The sequence below is a fragment of the Urocitellus parryii genome, chromosome 5 (assembly GCF_045843805.1).
Source record: "Urocitellus parryii isolate mUroPar1 chromosome 5, mUroPar1.hap1, whole genome shotgun sequence".
NCBI lineage: Eukaryota > Metazoa > Chordata > Mammalia > Rodentia > Sciuridae > Urocitellus > Urocitellus parryii.
The window spans coordinates 93,762,365-93,777,187 of record NC_135535.1 but is presented as its reverse complement, the minus strand read 5'-3'; the positions used below and the strand labels follow the sequence as shown (position 1 = coordinate 93,777,187).

Genomic DNA, 14,823 nt, shown 5'->3' with positions numbered 1-14,823 from the left:
TTATCTCTTTCATCTTATCAAATAGGATTTTTGTGTTATGGATTGGGAATAGAAACCCAGTTCCCAGTGTGGACATGACATAGACTAAAAGATCATAGGATCATAGGTTACAGAAAGAAATAGAAAGTGTGAGAGTATGAGAAGCCAATCCCAGTTCAAAGCATAAAGTGCTACATAATTAACATCGTGCAAGTTATGACATTCACAGCTCAGGGGGAAGAAGAACTCTAAGGAAAAAAGGGGTAGGACTTGATGGATAACTAGAAGTAGAGACGGCACTAAGATTTCTAGCCCGGACAACAAGGAACTATCATAGAGTCATCATAGCTGAGGTATCAAATGCAGGAAAAAGAACAAATTTTGGGAGAAGATAATGAATTTGGTTTTGGAAATAAAGAGTTTGAAGGCAATGTCCACTGGTGTTTGAATGTAGTAGCCTGGACAAAGGAAATCATTTTTAGACTAGAGGCAGATAGAGGAGTTATTTGTTTTGAAGTGTTTAATATGTCATTGATGAGATTACCCAAAGATAAAATCCACTGAAAAATAGGTTAAGGATAGCTTAAAAACTTTAACAAGAGGCACAAGCAATGTGGAAAAACCTGATTTGGAAGGTGGAGGCATACAAAGACCAGGATGAATCTAAGGGATGGTAATATGATAGGAAAAAAAAAAAGCAGAGAAAGTGTCATGGGGGTAAGAAGGAATTGTTGATGGTGCCACATGTTTTAGAGGAATTGGTGAGACCAATCTAGAAACCTGACACTGGAGGACACTGCAAATCGATTCAGTAGCACCGTGAGAATGGAAGCCAGTCTTCAGTGAGCTGAAGAGTAAATGTCAGGGAAAGAGGTATACATGTTGAGTGAACTCTTCCAAAGCAGGTTAGCTGTGAATATATTAAGCCTATCCACAGTGGGGTCTCTGGTCAAGAATAGCTTTGGTTATTAAAGACAGTATCAGAGAAAGGCACGAAAGAGTACATATATAGGTACTCAACATGGCATTTTTAAAAAAAATGATTTAAAAGAAATTGGAAACAACCTTAATGTTGAACTTAAGGTATTAAGTAATTGATGATTCAGTTCTATGATGAAAAAAAATCACCTTTAAAATTATGATGAAGAAAAATGCAGACATAAAAAATGCCTGTGAAACATGTTTTCTAAGACTTTTGCATGGAAACTGTAGTCATTTTTTAATTTTAGAGAAAGAGGTTAGAAAGGCCACCTGCCGGGCTGGGGATTTAGCTCAGTTATAAGAGTGCTTGCCTGGCATGCACAAGGCCATGGTTCAAGCCCCAGCACCACACACACACACACAAACACACACGCACACACACACAAAATAAAGGCCTAAGCTGCATTATGCCTAGAAAGCAGAGAAAAGGTAGTTAGTGGAGGAGACTCAATCAATAACAGATTTTTTTTCTTCTTCCTCCCCTTCCTTCATTATCTTTCTTTATCTTTAATTGTTTAGACAATCTTGAACATACTTATTTGTTCCGAGGAAGTAGCTGATAAAACAAAGGGTTTAAAATACTGAGTGTTGGGCCTGGAATAGGGAAGAATAAGTGAAAAATTAGGATTTATCTGAATGAGAAGAAAATCAGATCCATAGAAGTAATATTAATTACACACTTCAAAAAATATGGGGAAGAAGAAAGATAGACATACAAATGAGTGTATAGTGACATTCAGAAAGAGAGTCTGAGAAATGTTTCTCCAATGCTTTTACTTTCCTGTAAAAAGAAAAAAAAAGCTTGGTCATCCATCTGCAGAATATAAGTTGGGTACAGGTGAGACTGTAGAATTGAGAGAGGTTGAAGTTTAGGAGTAGGGAAAGGGAAAGGACACATGCGCTTTATGGATGCAAATTTACAATGTGTTACAATGTGCGCCTTGCTTCTTTTGGCAGTAATTCCATAATAAGCTACAATGGGTGCGGGGAGGAAGCAGAGTACTGGTGTATTAATGATAGGACTTTGCCTGTTTAACTGTGTGAGTAAATAAGGTCCTGCTTCTCCATCTTGTCACAATCCTTAACAGGTATTTGTTGAATTCACATGATCAAGACACTGAGGAGAATCCAAAAATGATGAGAGATGGTACCCAGCCTGATGGAACTTACACTCGGTTCGGGAGATGAATCATAGCCACTTGAAAAGTTAACTGCATTTCAAGGTAATTTTGCCATAAGTGATGAAAGTAGCATAAAGAATCAGAGAGATGATTAATCACTTACAACTGGAGCAGTCAAGGAAGATTTCATATTATTTTTACATTGCCTTTGTGTATTTATTTATTTCTCCTTTCCAGTAGGATAGGCACTGCCATATTCATCTTCAACCCCTATCACACTTCCTGGTATGTGACATGCACTTAGTAACCATCACTGATTAAATGGACTAATGAATAAGTGAATAAACAAATCAAGTCAGACTTGAATAGGTGGAAGGGATAGAATTTCATTCCAGTAGGATTATGGTCATATATAAAAATATAGAAGAAGGGAGAAAAGAAAATAGTTTTCACTGAGTATGTATATTCTGGGCAATGGGTTACTCGTTTTCACCTACATTAACAATTCATTAATTGTTACAACAACCCTCTGAAATAGATCTAAATATTCCTACTTTAGAGGATGCAAACATGGTAAGAACAATGGAGGATGCCTGTAATTCCAACTCCATGGGAAACTAAAGTAGGAAGGCCACAGTTTGAGGCCAACCTCAGTAACTTAGTGAGATGTGTCTCAAATTAGAAATAAGCAAAGTGCTGGGGATGTCACTCAGTGGTAGAGTGCTGACCTACCTAGTGTATGTGAGGTCCTGTTTAAAACTAAAAACAACAGCAACAAAAAAATAAAAACACTCCAAGTTCTAGTCAGTTTGTGCATCACTCTCACCAAAATACCTGACAAGAACAATTTAGAGGAGTAAAAGTTTGTTTGGGTCTCCCAGTTTCAGAGATCTCACTCTCAAGATGGATGATTCCATTCCTCTGGGACCAAGGGGAGGCAACTCATCATGGCGGAAGGACCCAGTGGAGAAAATCTGCTCAGCTCATGGTAGGGTCAGGAAATAGAGACAGAAGTGGGGAAAGGGGCCACAGAGCAGATGAACCCTTCCAGAACATGCCTGCAGTGAGCCACTTCCTCTAGCCATGCACCACCTGCCTACAGTTACCACCCAGTCAGTCCATTGAAACTTGGATGGACGGACTGAGTTAACAGCTCTCACAATCTAACCCTTCTTACTTCTGAATATTCCTGAATTAATACAGGAGGTTTGGAGGGACACCTCATACCCAAACCCTAATAGGGAGTTTTAGGGCGATGAGACAACTTGTACACATAAGGAGTAAATGTCAGTGTTCAGACTGGAAGCTCTGGGCTCCATGCTGGGTTTGGGACAGTGAAGGTTGTTTCAGATACTTCCTTGCAAGGAAATGGCTGGCTCTAGCTTGATGGCAGCACATTGTGTTTCTGTACTTTTATACTCCTGTGACTTCTAGTTATATCTCAGTATGTGGTTGTGGTGGTTCCTTGAATCTACCTGCCTAAGACATTAAGTCAAAGTCTTCAGTGTGGTAAAAAGACCTTGCAAGGCCTGGCCCTGCTTCCTCTCTCCAGCCTCATTCTCATCTAACTATTCCCATTCACCACTATCCACGCTCTGTTTTTCCTGACCTATGCTTGCTCATTTACCCTTTTGGCCTTCTTTCTTCCTATTCTTATGTCTCTAGTGCCCTTTCTCTTTGGGGCACCTATTCACCTTTTTAAATTTAACTCCACAGTTACTTCCTCTTTTCCTCACTCGTAAATAATATTGGTTGCATAAATTGATCTTTTGTCTTCCTGGGGCTCCATCAAATTATCTTCTCTTTTCCCCAAACAGCTATGCTAATGGATTTTTTGTCTTCTTTTTCCTTCCCAAAAAAGGCCCTCAGCCAAAGGGCAGTTTAATATTTCTACAGTTACATGTAGCCTTCTCTACTTCAATATTGTGAAACACAAGGGAAATGTAGGTACTTGTCCCCAAGGCTATGGCTTTGAAATTTTGTACCTTCTGTAACTATTGAAACTTCTCCCCTTATCCCGTGGGATAAAGAAAAAAGGGAAATTGAAGTTATGCATACATGTATACTGATCCGTTCAGAGTCCATATAATTCTTTAGTTTTATCAAGTCGTGAAATTCCTGAACTGTTTCCCCTGAATCTTGTTCTGCTTCTACTTGCTTTCTATTCATTTCAGAGCTGTGTGCTAAGCTGCTGGAGAGGAATACAGAGAAATTTTCTATGGACTTTGTCCTGGGGGTGGCAACCAGAGAGTAACTGCACAGGCCACCTCCAGAGAACTTTGGAATCTCAGAGACTGGAAAGAAAATGTTGGTGCCCCGAGAGAGGTTCTTTCTCAGGAACAGCATGAAACAACACTCTCAACTAGCTCTGGGGGTTAATTAGCACTGCTCTAATATAAATCCTTTAGAGAATTTTACTTCTCTGCAACAGAAAGCTATTTTCAAATTTAGATCATTTTGCAATTATTAAATGAGACTAAAGATGGTCTCCTTGGGTATCCCTTTTAATCGGTATGCTGCTGATGTCTCCAAAACTATATACTACCCTTCCTCCCATGGAGGCCAGGCCTTACCTATAGGGCCTGGGTGCAAAATATGAGTAAGTGTGATCCTTGGTACAACTGGGCCTGGAGTTAAATGGCCATGGAGATAGGGATTTATGCACAGTTTAGCCTAACTTAAGTTCAAAGATATTTAGAGACAGCTCTGTAATTCACCAGCAGGAAAAGGAGGATTGTTCCAGGAGCTCTTAGGAGATCTTTGCTACTCCCCTTCTCTACAGTTAGACTGCAGGTGGAAGAGCTGAAACAATCACAACTGCACCCCTTGTCCAGTAAGCAGGGGTCCCAGCTTGTTCACTTCTCCTCCATCATCAGACTCTCTCCCCCATGTGTGCTCAGCAACTCCCCGAGGGACCTTAACCTTCACTTTTCGGTCAACTTGCTCTGATAAAGTAGTATCACAGAACATTGGTCTGTGCCTTCTTGCATGTCATTACTTCTTCCAAAATCTGATAAAATTTGTCTTGCTTATTAAAGAGAACAAATGTCAGGTACAAGATGAAATTAGGGTGGGAAATTAAATCACAGGTCAAAATTACATCTTTAGGTGTTCATTTATGCAGTTGCTAAAAATCTAGGCATAGTCCTAAAATATCTATGCATTGATAACCACTAAAAGCCATACAAATTTCCAATCTTTGTTAAAGGGTCAAATTTCGTTTCTTCTTGAGTTTTGAAAATGAAAATTCAGGGATCCTGGAAGTGATTTTCCTCTGTAGAATGTGTTCCCTAAGGTAAAGGAAGTACACTGACTAAATATAATACTGGCCGCCCAAGTTTCCAGGAAGCATCGAAGAAATAAAAAGAAAAACTCTTCAATTTCTTTCTTTTGTGTTCTGTAGTTTTCATTGTGGAGGTCTTTCACCTCTTTCATTAGATTGATTCTCACGTATTTCTTTTTTTGAGGCTTTTGTGAATGGAGTAGTTTCCCCAATTTCTCTTTCAGTGTGGATTCATCACTGATGTATAAGAATGCATCTGACTATTGGTGTTGATTTTATATCCTCTACTTTGCTGAATTCATTTAAGAGTTCTAGAAGCTTTTTGGTGGAAGTTTTTGGATCTTCTAGATATAGAATCATGTCATCGGCAAATAGTGATAGTTTGAGTTCTTCTTTTCCTATTTGTATCCCTTTAATTTCTTTCTTTTGTCTAATTGCTCTGGCTGAAGTTTCAAGGATGAGGTGAAAGAGGACATCCTTGTCTTGTTCCAGTTTTTAGAGGAAATGTTTTCAGTTTTTCTCCATTCAGAATTCTGTTGGTCTTGGGTTTAGCATAAATAGCTTTTACAATGTCAAGGTATGTTCCTACTATCCCTAGTTTTTCTAGTGTTTTGAACATGTAGGGGGGCTGAATTTTGTCAAATGCTCTTACTGCATCTATTGAGATGATCATATGATTCTTGTTTTTAAGTCTATTAATATGATGAATTGCATTTATTGATTTCCATATGTTGAACCAACCCTGCATCCCTGGGGTGAATCCCACTTGATCATGGTGTGCTATCTTTTTAATATATATATATTTTTTAGTTTAAATGCACTTTATTTTTAGACAATCTACATGATGTGTTTTCTTAAAAAACAATGCCTCCATTCCAAATAAATCACAGTCAAAATAAATGTGCTCAAGATGATATCAGTTCCATTTGTCTTAATTTTTTTGGTGGAAGTTTTTGGATCTTCTAGATATAGAATCATGTCATCAGCAAATAGTGATATTGTCTGGTTTTGGTATCATAGGTATCATAGCCTCATAGTGATAGTTGTGTGGGTGACAAGCAGCAGCCAGTTATGATGACAGATGATAGGTCCAAAGTAACTGCCAAATTTGTTAACATTTCTCCATTTCTAAACCATCCTGAAAGAATATCATATATGGGGTCACACCATCCTCACGGTAGTCCAGGAGAGCCACCATGCCATCTGGATTCATGTTTTCACCAATAAAGAACTGGTAACTTTTGAAATTAGCAAGGATGTGCTCGATTGGTTCTGCAGCCCCTGTCATAAAAGGTTTTACTCTCTCTGGTCTCTGTTCTTCAAGTTTGCCTTTAATTGATTTCATGTCATCTTTGATGTACTTCTTGTATGCTTCTTTGTGAAGCTGGTTTCCAGCAAGTGATGGTTCATGACAATATCAACACCAGTGATTAGGGTGCTTTCAGTACCTTCACCCTCCTGTCCTTCAGCGGAGGCATTTTCACCAATGAAGGAGTCATCAATGTTACCCTCGGTCCTAGGTCCCACTGACCATCTTGCCCTCCACCTCCAGGCAGAGCCTGTCCGTGATCTCCCACATCTTGTAAATGTCGCAGAACATCTCATTGTGGCTGATGAGGTCCTGGTAGATAATCATGATGGTGACTAGACTGAGACGGCAGCAGCTCTAGCTTAGCAGGAGCCTGGAGCTCGGAGTGAGCATGGTGGCACTTGGGGGCAGGGGGAGCGGGCAGAAAAGCTTTAATATGTTTTTGTATGTGATTTTACAGAATTTTATTGAGAATTTTTGCATCTATGTTCATCAGGAATATTGGTCTGAAGTTTTCTTTCCTTGATGTATCTTTGCCTGGTTTTGGTATCATAGGTATCACAGCCTCATAGAATATAAGTTTGGAAGGGTTCCCTCCTTTTCTATTTCATAGAATACTTTGAGGAGTATTGGTGTTAATTTTTCTTTGAAAGTCTTATAGAACTCAGCTGAGAATCCATCTGGTCTTGGGCTTTTCTTGGCTGGTTGGCTTTTGATGGCATTTTCTATTTCATTACTTGAAATTGATCTGTTTAAATCATGTATGACCTCCTCATTCAGTTTAGGTAGGTCATTTGTCTCTAGAAATTGAAGAAAACCTCAGAAGATGGAAAGATCTCCCATGCTCCTGGGTAGGCAGAATTAAATTTGTCAAAATGGCCATACTACCAAAAGTGTTATACAGATTTAATGCAATTCCTATTAAAATCCCAATGACATTCTTCATAGAAATATAAAAAGCAATCATGAAATATATTTGGAAAAATAAGAGACCCAGAATAGCTAAAGCAAGCCTTGGCAAGAAGAGTGAAGCAGGAGGCATCACAATACCAGACCTAAACTATACTACAGAACTATAGTAACAAAAATGGCATGATATTGGCACCAAAATAGACTTGTAGACAAATGTACAGAATAGAGTATACAGAGACAAACCCACATAAATATGATTATCTTATACTAGACAAAGATGCCAAAAATATTCACTGGAGAAAAGATAGCTTATTCAACAAATGGTGCTGGCAAAGCTGGAAATCCATGTGTAGCAAAATGAAATTATACCTCTATCTCTCATTCTGCACAAAAAACAAAATTCAAAGTGGATCAAAGGCTTAGACACTATAACAGAGATCCTGCACTTAATAGAAGAAAAACTAGGCCCAAATCTTTACCATATCAGCCTAGGATCTGACTTCCTTGATAAGACTCTGAAAGTGCAAGAAGTAAAATCCAGAATCAATAAGTGGGATGGATTAAAATTAAAAAGCTTCTTCTCAGCAAAGGAAACAATTAATAATGTGAGGAGAGAACCTACAGATTAGGAGAAAATCTTTACCACATGCACCTCTGATAAAGCATTAAATCTCTAGGATATGTAAAGAACACAAAAAACTTAACACCAAAACCCCAAATAACCTAGTCAATAAATGGGCTAAGGAACTGAACAGACATTTCACAGAGGAAGAAATACAATTGACCAATTAATTTATGAAAAAGTGTTCAACATCTCTAGCAATTAGAGAAATGCAAATCAAAACTACTAGAGTAGTTTTGATCTCACTCCTGTCAGAATGGCAGTCATCAAGAATATAAGGCAACAATAAATGTTGGTGAGGATGTGGTGAAAAAGGCATACTCATATATTGCTGGTGGGACTGAAAATTGGTGCAACCACTGCAGAAAGCTGTATGGAGATTCCTTAGAAAATTTGGAATGGAACCACAATTTGATCCAGCTCTCTCACTCCTTAGTTTATACACAAAGGACTTAAAATCAGCATACTATAGAGGCACAGCCACATCAATGTTTATAGAAGATCGATTTGCAATAGCTGGACTATGGAACCAATGTAGATGTCCCTCAATTGATGAATGGAAAAAGAAAATATGGTATAAATACTCAATGGAATATTACTCAGCTTTAACGAAGAGTGAAATTATGGCATTTGCTGTAAATGGTTGGAGTCGGAGAATATCATGCTAAGCAAAATAAGCCAATCCTAAAAAACCAAAGGCTGAATGTTTTCTCTAATATGCTAATGCTAATTCACAATAAGGTGGGGGACACTAGGGAAGAATAGCATTACCTTAGACTAGGTAGAGGGAAGTGATGAAAGGGGAGGGGAGGGAAAAGGAGATAGAAAAATAGTAGAATGAAACAGACATTATTACTGTATGTATATATGTGACTCCATGACCAATACAATTCTGCAAAATGTACACTCAGAAAAATGACAAATTATACTCCATCTATGTATATCAAAGTGCATAAATGTATTCTACTATCATGTATAACTAATTAAAACAAATAAAAATTATCAAAAAGAAAAACTCAAATATGATTTTAGCTACATATTTATGTACATTAAAAATTTTTGGAGGGATAAATTCTTAGATGTGAATGTTTGTGTTCAAGTGTATACAAATTTTGTAGATATTATCATATTGCTCTCATGAAAGGTGAAAACAATTTATATCAGGTCTCATTTTCGTTATTACTAGATGTTACTACAGGAAAATTATTTGAAGCCAGTGAAATTTAATTTTGAAATTTTGAACTCACTTCTACTCAATTCTGATAGAAATGCAAAACAGCTACTTTAATATTAACGAGGGCAATTTTAAAATTTCACACACATATCATATAGCAGCTCATGTCCTCAAGTTTCATTAATCTTAACACACTTGTTTAGCATGCTTAATTGATTGTGTCTCTCCTAAGTCCACGGGACTGCATTATGGCTGGTAACAAAAATGTATATATCATGTGGGACGCTACTCTGAAAGAATTCCTAACAGCCTGTGAGTCCCAGCATGCAAATCATAACAAGAGAGCTAGAGAATGGAAATAATGATAATAAGCAACATTTTCAAGAGAGGAGTATGTTCCTTTGTTCAAATGCCATGTTTAGGCTCTAAACAGGCAGAAATGTGAAAAACCCATGGAGAATCAAACCCCAACACATGACCGTTTATTGATGTAAAATAATAAACGACACAAAATGATTACAAAAACAGGTGGTGTTTCAGTCAGCTTTTTGGCAACTCTGACTAAAAGACCTGACAAGAGCAATTTTAGAGGAGGAAAAGTGATGAAAGGGGGGCTTACTTGGGGGCTCATGATTTCAGTGGTCTCAGTCCACAGCCAGCCAGCTCCATTCCTCAGGGTTCAAGGTGAGGCAGGGCATCAGGGCAGTAGAGTGGTAGAGGAATGCAGGTCAGGACATGGCCACCAAGAAGGAGGGGGGGGAGAGAGAGAGAGAGAGAGAGAGAGAGAGAGAGAGAGAGAGAGAGAGACAGAGAGACAGAGAGACAGAGACTCTCATCAGATACAAAATATATACTCCAAAGACACACCCCCAATGACCTACCTCCCCTAGCCACACCCTACCTGCCTTCAATTACCACTCAGTTAATCCCTATCATGAGATTAATTCACTAATTGGGTTAAGGCTCTCATATCCCAGTCATTTCACCTTATGCATTGTCTCACATGAGATTTTGGGGGACACCTCACATCCAAAACATAACAGGAGGTGTTATATATTTCAACTGTCCCAGAGTGTGAAACTCAAAACACTACAAAGGCATCCTGAACAGTATCTTGAATTGCTATCTAAAGTCCCTGCTTAATTCTTCTTTAGGCAAAAATCTCCAATAGATATCAAGTTAATGAAGCCACATAGCACAGAGAAGAAATGTCACAGAAAAATGCTGGTATGTTATAGATTTTTCAAGGATGGCATAATTATCTCCTATGGCATTCAACACCAGAATGGAGGTGAACGGATGACTCTGAACATGGGCAGAATGTCATCATGCAGAATTGAACAACATTGAATGATAAGAGAAGACAGTAAACTTTAGGCAGAAAGGGATTCTCTCTGTTCAACACCATGTTTCCACTGCTTTGGTTCTAGTGCTCAGACCTAGAAAGCATTTAGTAAATACTGGTGGAATGAGTGAACAAGAATGCTGTGATACTAGCAATCTGTTGCAAGCTTTCACTCAAATTGAATTTCAATATATGTAGAAAATCTTTTAAAGGCCAAACTCCTAGACATCTTTGAAACTTTGAAGCAAAATTCTTCTTCAAAACATGAACTCAAAAGACTCTGAAGTGGAAAGGTGAAATGCAAGCTTGCAGAGACTAAGTAAGCTTGCTGCATAGATTGACTGAAAAGTGGAATGGTTGAATTGCTCTCAGTAGTGGATGCTTTGGCAAGCTGAGCAGTCCCTCCTCATTCCATGATGTCTGTTAATGCCAGAAGTTGACAATTTTCAGCTGAATGGGGCTTCGGGAATTGCCCTCAGGGAGAGTTCCTTAGCTTGAGGTTACACTGCTTCCCCTAGAGCAGGCCAAACGTGTGACTGGCTAGTGAAGGGCAGGGTGGAGTGTGTGTAAGTGAGTCCCACGCTCTTTGCCTCATGGTGGAACTACTTGAAATAACTATCTCAGCTCCAGCGCCTTCCGTGGGATTGTTTGAGATCTGTATTTTGCCTGCATCAGAGTTCCATTCTTCTGTCCACAGGTCTTAGTTCTCATAAGCACTCTGTAGAAAATGCCACACATGCAGGTCTGTTTCAGAGCGGCTTGCTAGGGTGTCTGGCAAGACATTCCATGTACCTATGATTTCTAAACAGAGAGGAGGCACTCTAAAGTTAAAATATCTCAGGGAGAGTTGGGCTTCGTGCCTTGGTTTAAACTCAAGGCTAGGCAACCATGTATCTCCAAAATTTAAAAATGATCATCAGAGAATCAGAAATGACTGGATTGGGTTACAAGAGTTAAAATAAAACTTAACTTTGTTTTCTTACACAGAGATGCATCTCCTTGACATTGAATATCTGCTGAGTGCTACATGTCCATACTTTTTAATACCAAAACATACTTTGCTAGAGTTTTGATTTTCTTTACCCAGTGTTCCAAAGTTTATTCCTTTTGATATTTTTTTCAATAGAACTTACATTTTATTCTTTCCTTCTTTGAACAGTTGTATTTCTGATAGGATAGGTAACTGTCTGTTTGGACCCAGGAAAGTATCAAAACAAAGTATCAAAACTTTTTCATTCTATATCTTCAACTATAGTCAGTCCTCAAGATGAATGCCAAATGGAGGTATTTCCTGAAATTTCCTTAGAATGTCTTAATTTTGAATCTGTTTTCTACCATGGCTGCTTATTATGATGTTGTGATATTGGAAAATATTTTCAATCTAATTATTAAGTATGATTAATATTTATTTAGCATCTATCTATTCATTTGATACTTTTATTGTAAAATAAAATGCAGATACACTCAATCACACAGAATCATGTAGATTAATTAACTAGCATTTGTGGTAACCACTACCTGGAAAGAAATAGAATTTTTCAGTATCGTAGAAGTTCCTCCTGGCACTTCATCCCAAACTCAACACTCCTTCCCTTAGAGCAACCTCTATCCTAATTTATAATAACCACTTTCTGGAATTTTTTTCACAGTTTCATAAAAAATGGGTATCCTCAATGGAGTATTACTCAGCCACAAAGAAGAATGACTTTATGACATTTGCTGGTAAATGGATAGATCTGGAGACTATCACACTAACTGATAGTAGAGGGGAGGAAGGGAAGAATAGAAGTTCAGTGGGCTAGACAAAGGACAATAAAGGGAAGAAAGTGGGGATAGGAAAAGGAAAGACAGGGGAATGAATCTGACATAACTTTCCTATGTACATATATGAATACACCACAGTGAATCCCACCATGGTGTACAGCCACAAGACTGGGGGCCTAATTAGAATAGGATATGTTCCATGCTTGTATAATTGTATCAAAATGGACTCGACTATCATGTATAACTAAAAAAAAAAATAGTAAAATAAAAAAATGTGTATACCTACTGGCTGTAATTTTGTCTTGCCTATTTTAAATCTTCTACATTTCTTTTAGTCTTCCAATTTTCCTCCTTCCTTTTCTTTTCCTTACAGATTATCTGTTGAAGAATTTAAGGGATTTGACCCATAGTTTCCCATGGTCTGGATTGTTCATTAACACTTTTTTTTTTCTGACTTCTGCATTCCCTACAAATTGGCAACTGGATCCAGTCAGTCAACCAAACTACTGTATGCTTCCTCTTGCAAGATGAAGGGATGTCAATTCCCATCCCACCCTTTCAGACATCTCAGTGAAAGCCCGGATTGTCCTGTAGTTGGCTAGTGAACCTCTTCAAGTTGGCTGCTGGGTCTTTTAACACCACCTTTGATCACTTTTTCGTTAGTTGGCATGACCAGGGTTTGCAGGCTCATCTTGTATATTTCTTGCCTCAGATGTGGTCATAGTCACTTCTCCAAGAATCCCTGGGTGGTTTTGGAGGGAAGAACTGCACCCCACCCTCCGCGCCGATGTTTCAATACAGCATCTATCTGTATGCTGGAGATGGTCATTGTTCCTAGGTGTCTTTGGTGCAGTTATTATAGAATAGAGTAACAAAATTACTTCATGAGATCATACTGGTAGTTCTAATTTAAATTTGGGAAAGCAGGGTTTTTAACTTTTGTGTTGCGGCTGTATTTCCTTTCTTGAATACCAAAATCTTAGTTCTCAAGGATATAGTGATAGAATAAGAACACCGCCTAATTACTTATTTACCCAATTCCGATGTTATATATTCAAACAACACTAACACCACCAGCAATTCATTCGTGAAAAATAACTACATTTTTTTGCATATACTTCCCTCATTCTCCCATTTGTTTTTATAGCTGCTATACATTTTCTAAGCATATAGCCACCAATATTATACTTTCTCCTGTTAATGCTTGTTTGATCTCTATTCTATAATAACTGCATGTTGTATATATTTAGCTCTTGTCATCAGTCCTTGTGTCTGTATCTCTCTAGTGACTTTGTTTCTCTGAAGCTCATTTTTAGTATATTCCCTAGGAGGGGCACATGGGAATCATGTTCTTTGAGTTCTTGCATGTTGATAACTGTTTGTTTATGCTCTTTGTATCTAAAAGTCAGTTTTACTGGATAAAAAAAAACTTTATATTTCCTTTAGACATTTCTTTCCTTGAGTATATTAATTAGGTTACTCTATTTTCTTCTGTCATAGAGCAGGGCTGCTGTAAAGTCTCATAGTAACCTATTTTTTTTCCCTTTGTAAGTCATTTGCTTTTTGTTTCTGACATGTTCCAAAATTTTTTGTTAGCATATGCCTTGGTGCTGGACATTTTGAATTGATTTTCGCAGATATATTTTAGTATATGGTTTCAGTTCCTTTTTAAATTCAGGAAAGTATCTTCGCTTTGTTGTTTTTAGAATTTGCTCTTTTCTGTATTTTCCTCTTCCTCGGGGATTCTTTATATTATGTAGTGCAAATTTTCTTTGTCAGTTTCTCTTTAATACTTCTTATTTCTTTTTTGATTTTAAAAAGTTTCCTCAATTTCACCTTGTATCCTCTTAAGACATATTCTGGGCTTATTTGCTTTTGTGTTCCTTCTAGTTTACTCTTCCTTTCCAAAGTGACTTTTTCATTTATTTATAATTCTTTCCCGTGTTCTGTCACCTGGTTTATGAGTTTTCCTAATTCTGATGTATGCTGTTCTTTTACATTTTGTATCATTTTCATAATGTCTTTTAGATCGTTTTGAAATAAGTTACAGTTTTGATCTGTCTCTTTCTGATATGCTTTATTATCTATAGTGAAGTTACTCTGCTCTTTCTTCTCTTTTATCTTCTAACAACTTTGCAGAGCATTTGACGTCAATACTTTCTTGTTGCTCATTTTTAGGTGAAGTCAGTTCTCTGAGATGTCAGAAGCTGGTTTGAAGTCGTTTTGGAGAATTCCCTCTTCTGTTGTTTCCCAAACCTTCCTAGTTCTGTTCTCCACCTCCACTCTCTCCTGAATTCCAGCTTTTCTTTCCTTTGTCTCTATTGGGATATGCT

At 37.8% G+C, this 14,823-nt stretch overlaps 1 pseudogene; it reads right to left on the bottom strand.

The window, feature by feature from the left end:
- Positions 1–6,412: 6,412 nt before the first annotated feature.
- On the bottom strand, positions 6,413–7,000 carry LOC113185027 (translationally-controlled tumor protein-like; annotated as a pseudogene).
- Positions 7,001–14,823: the final 7,823 nt, after the last annotated feature.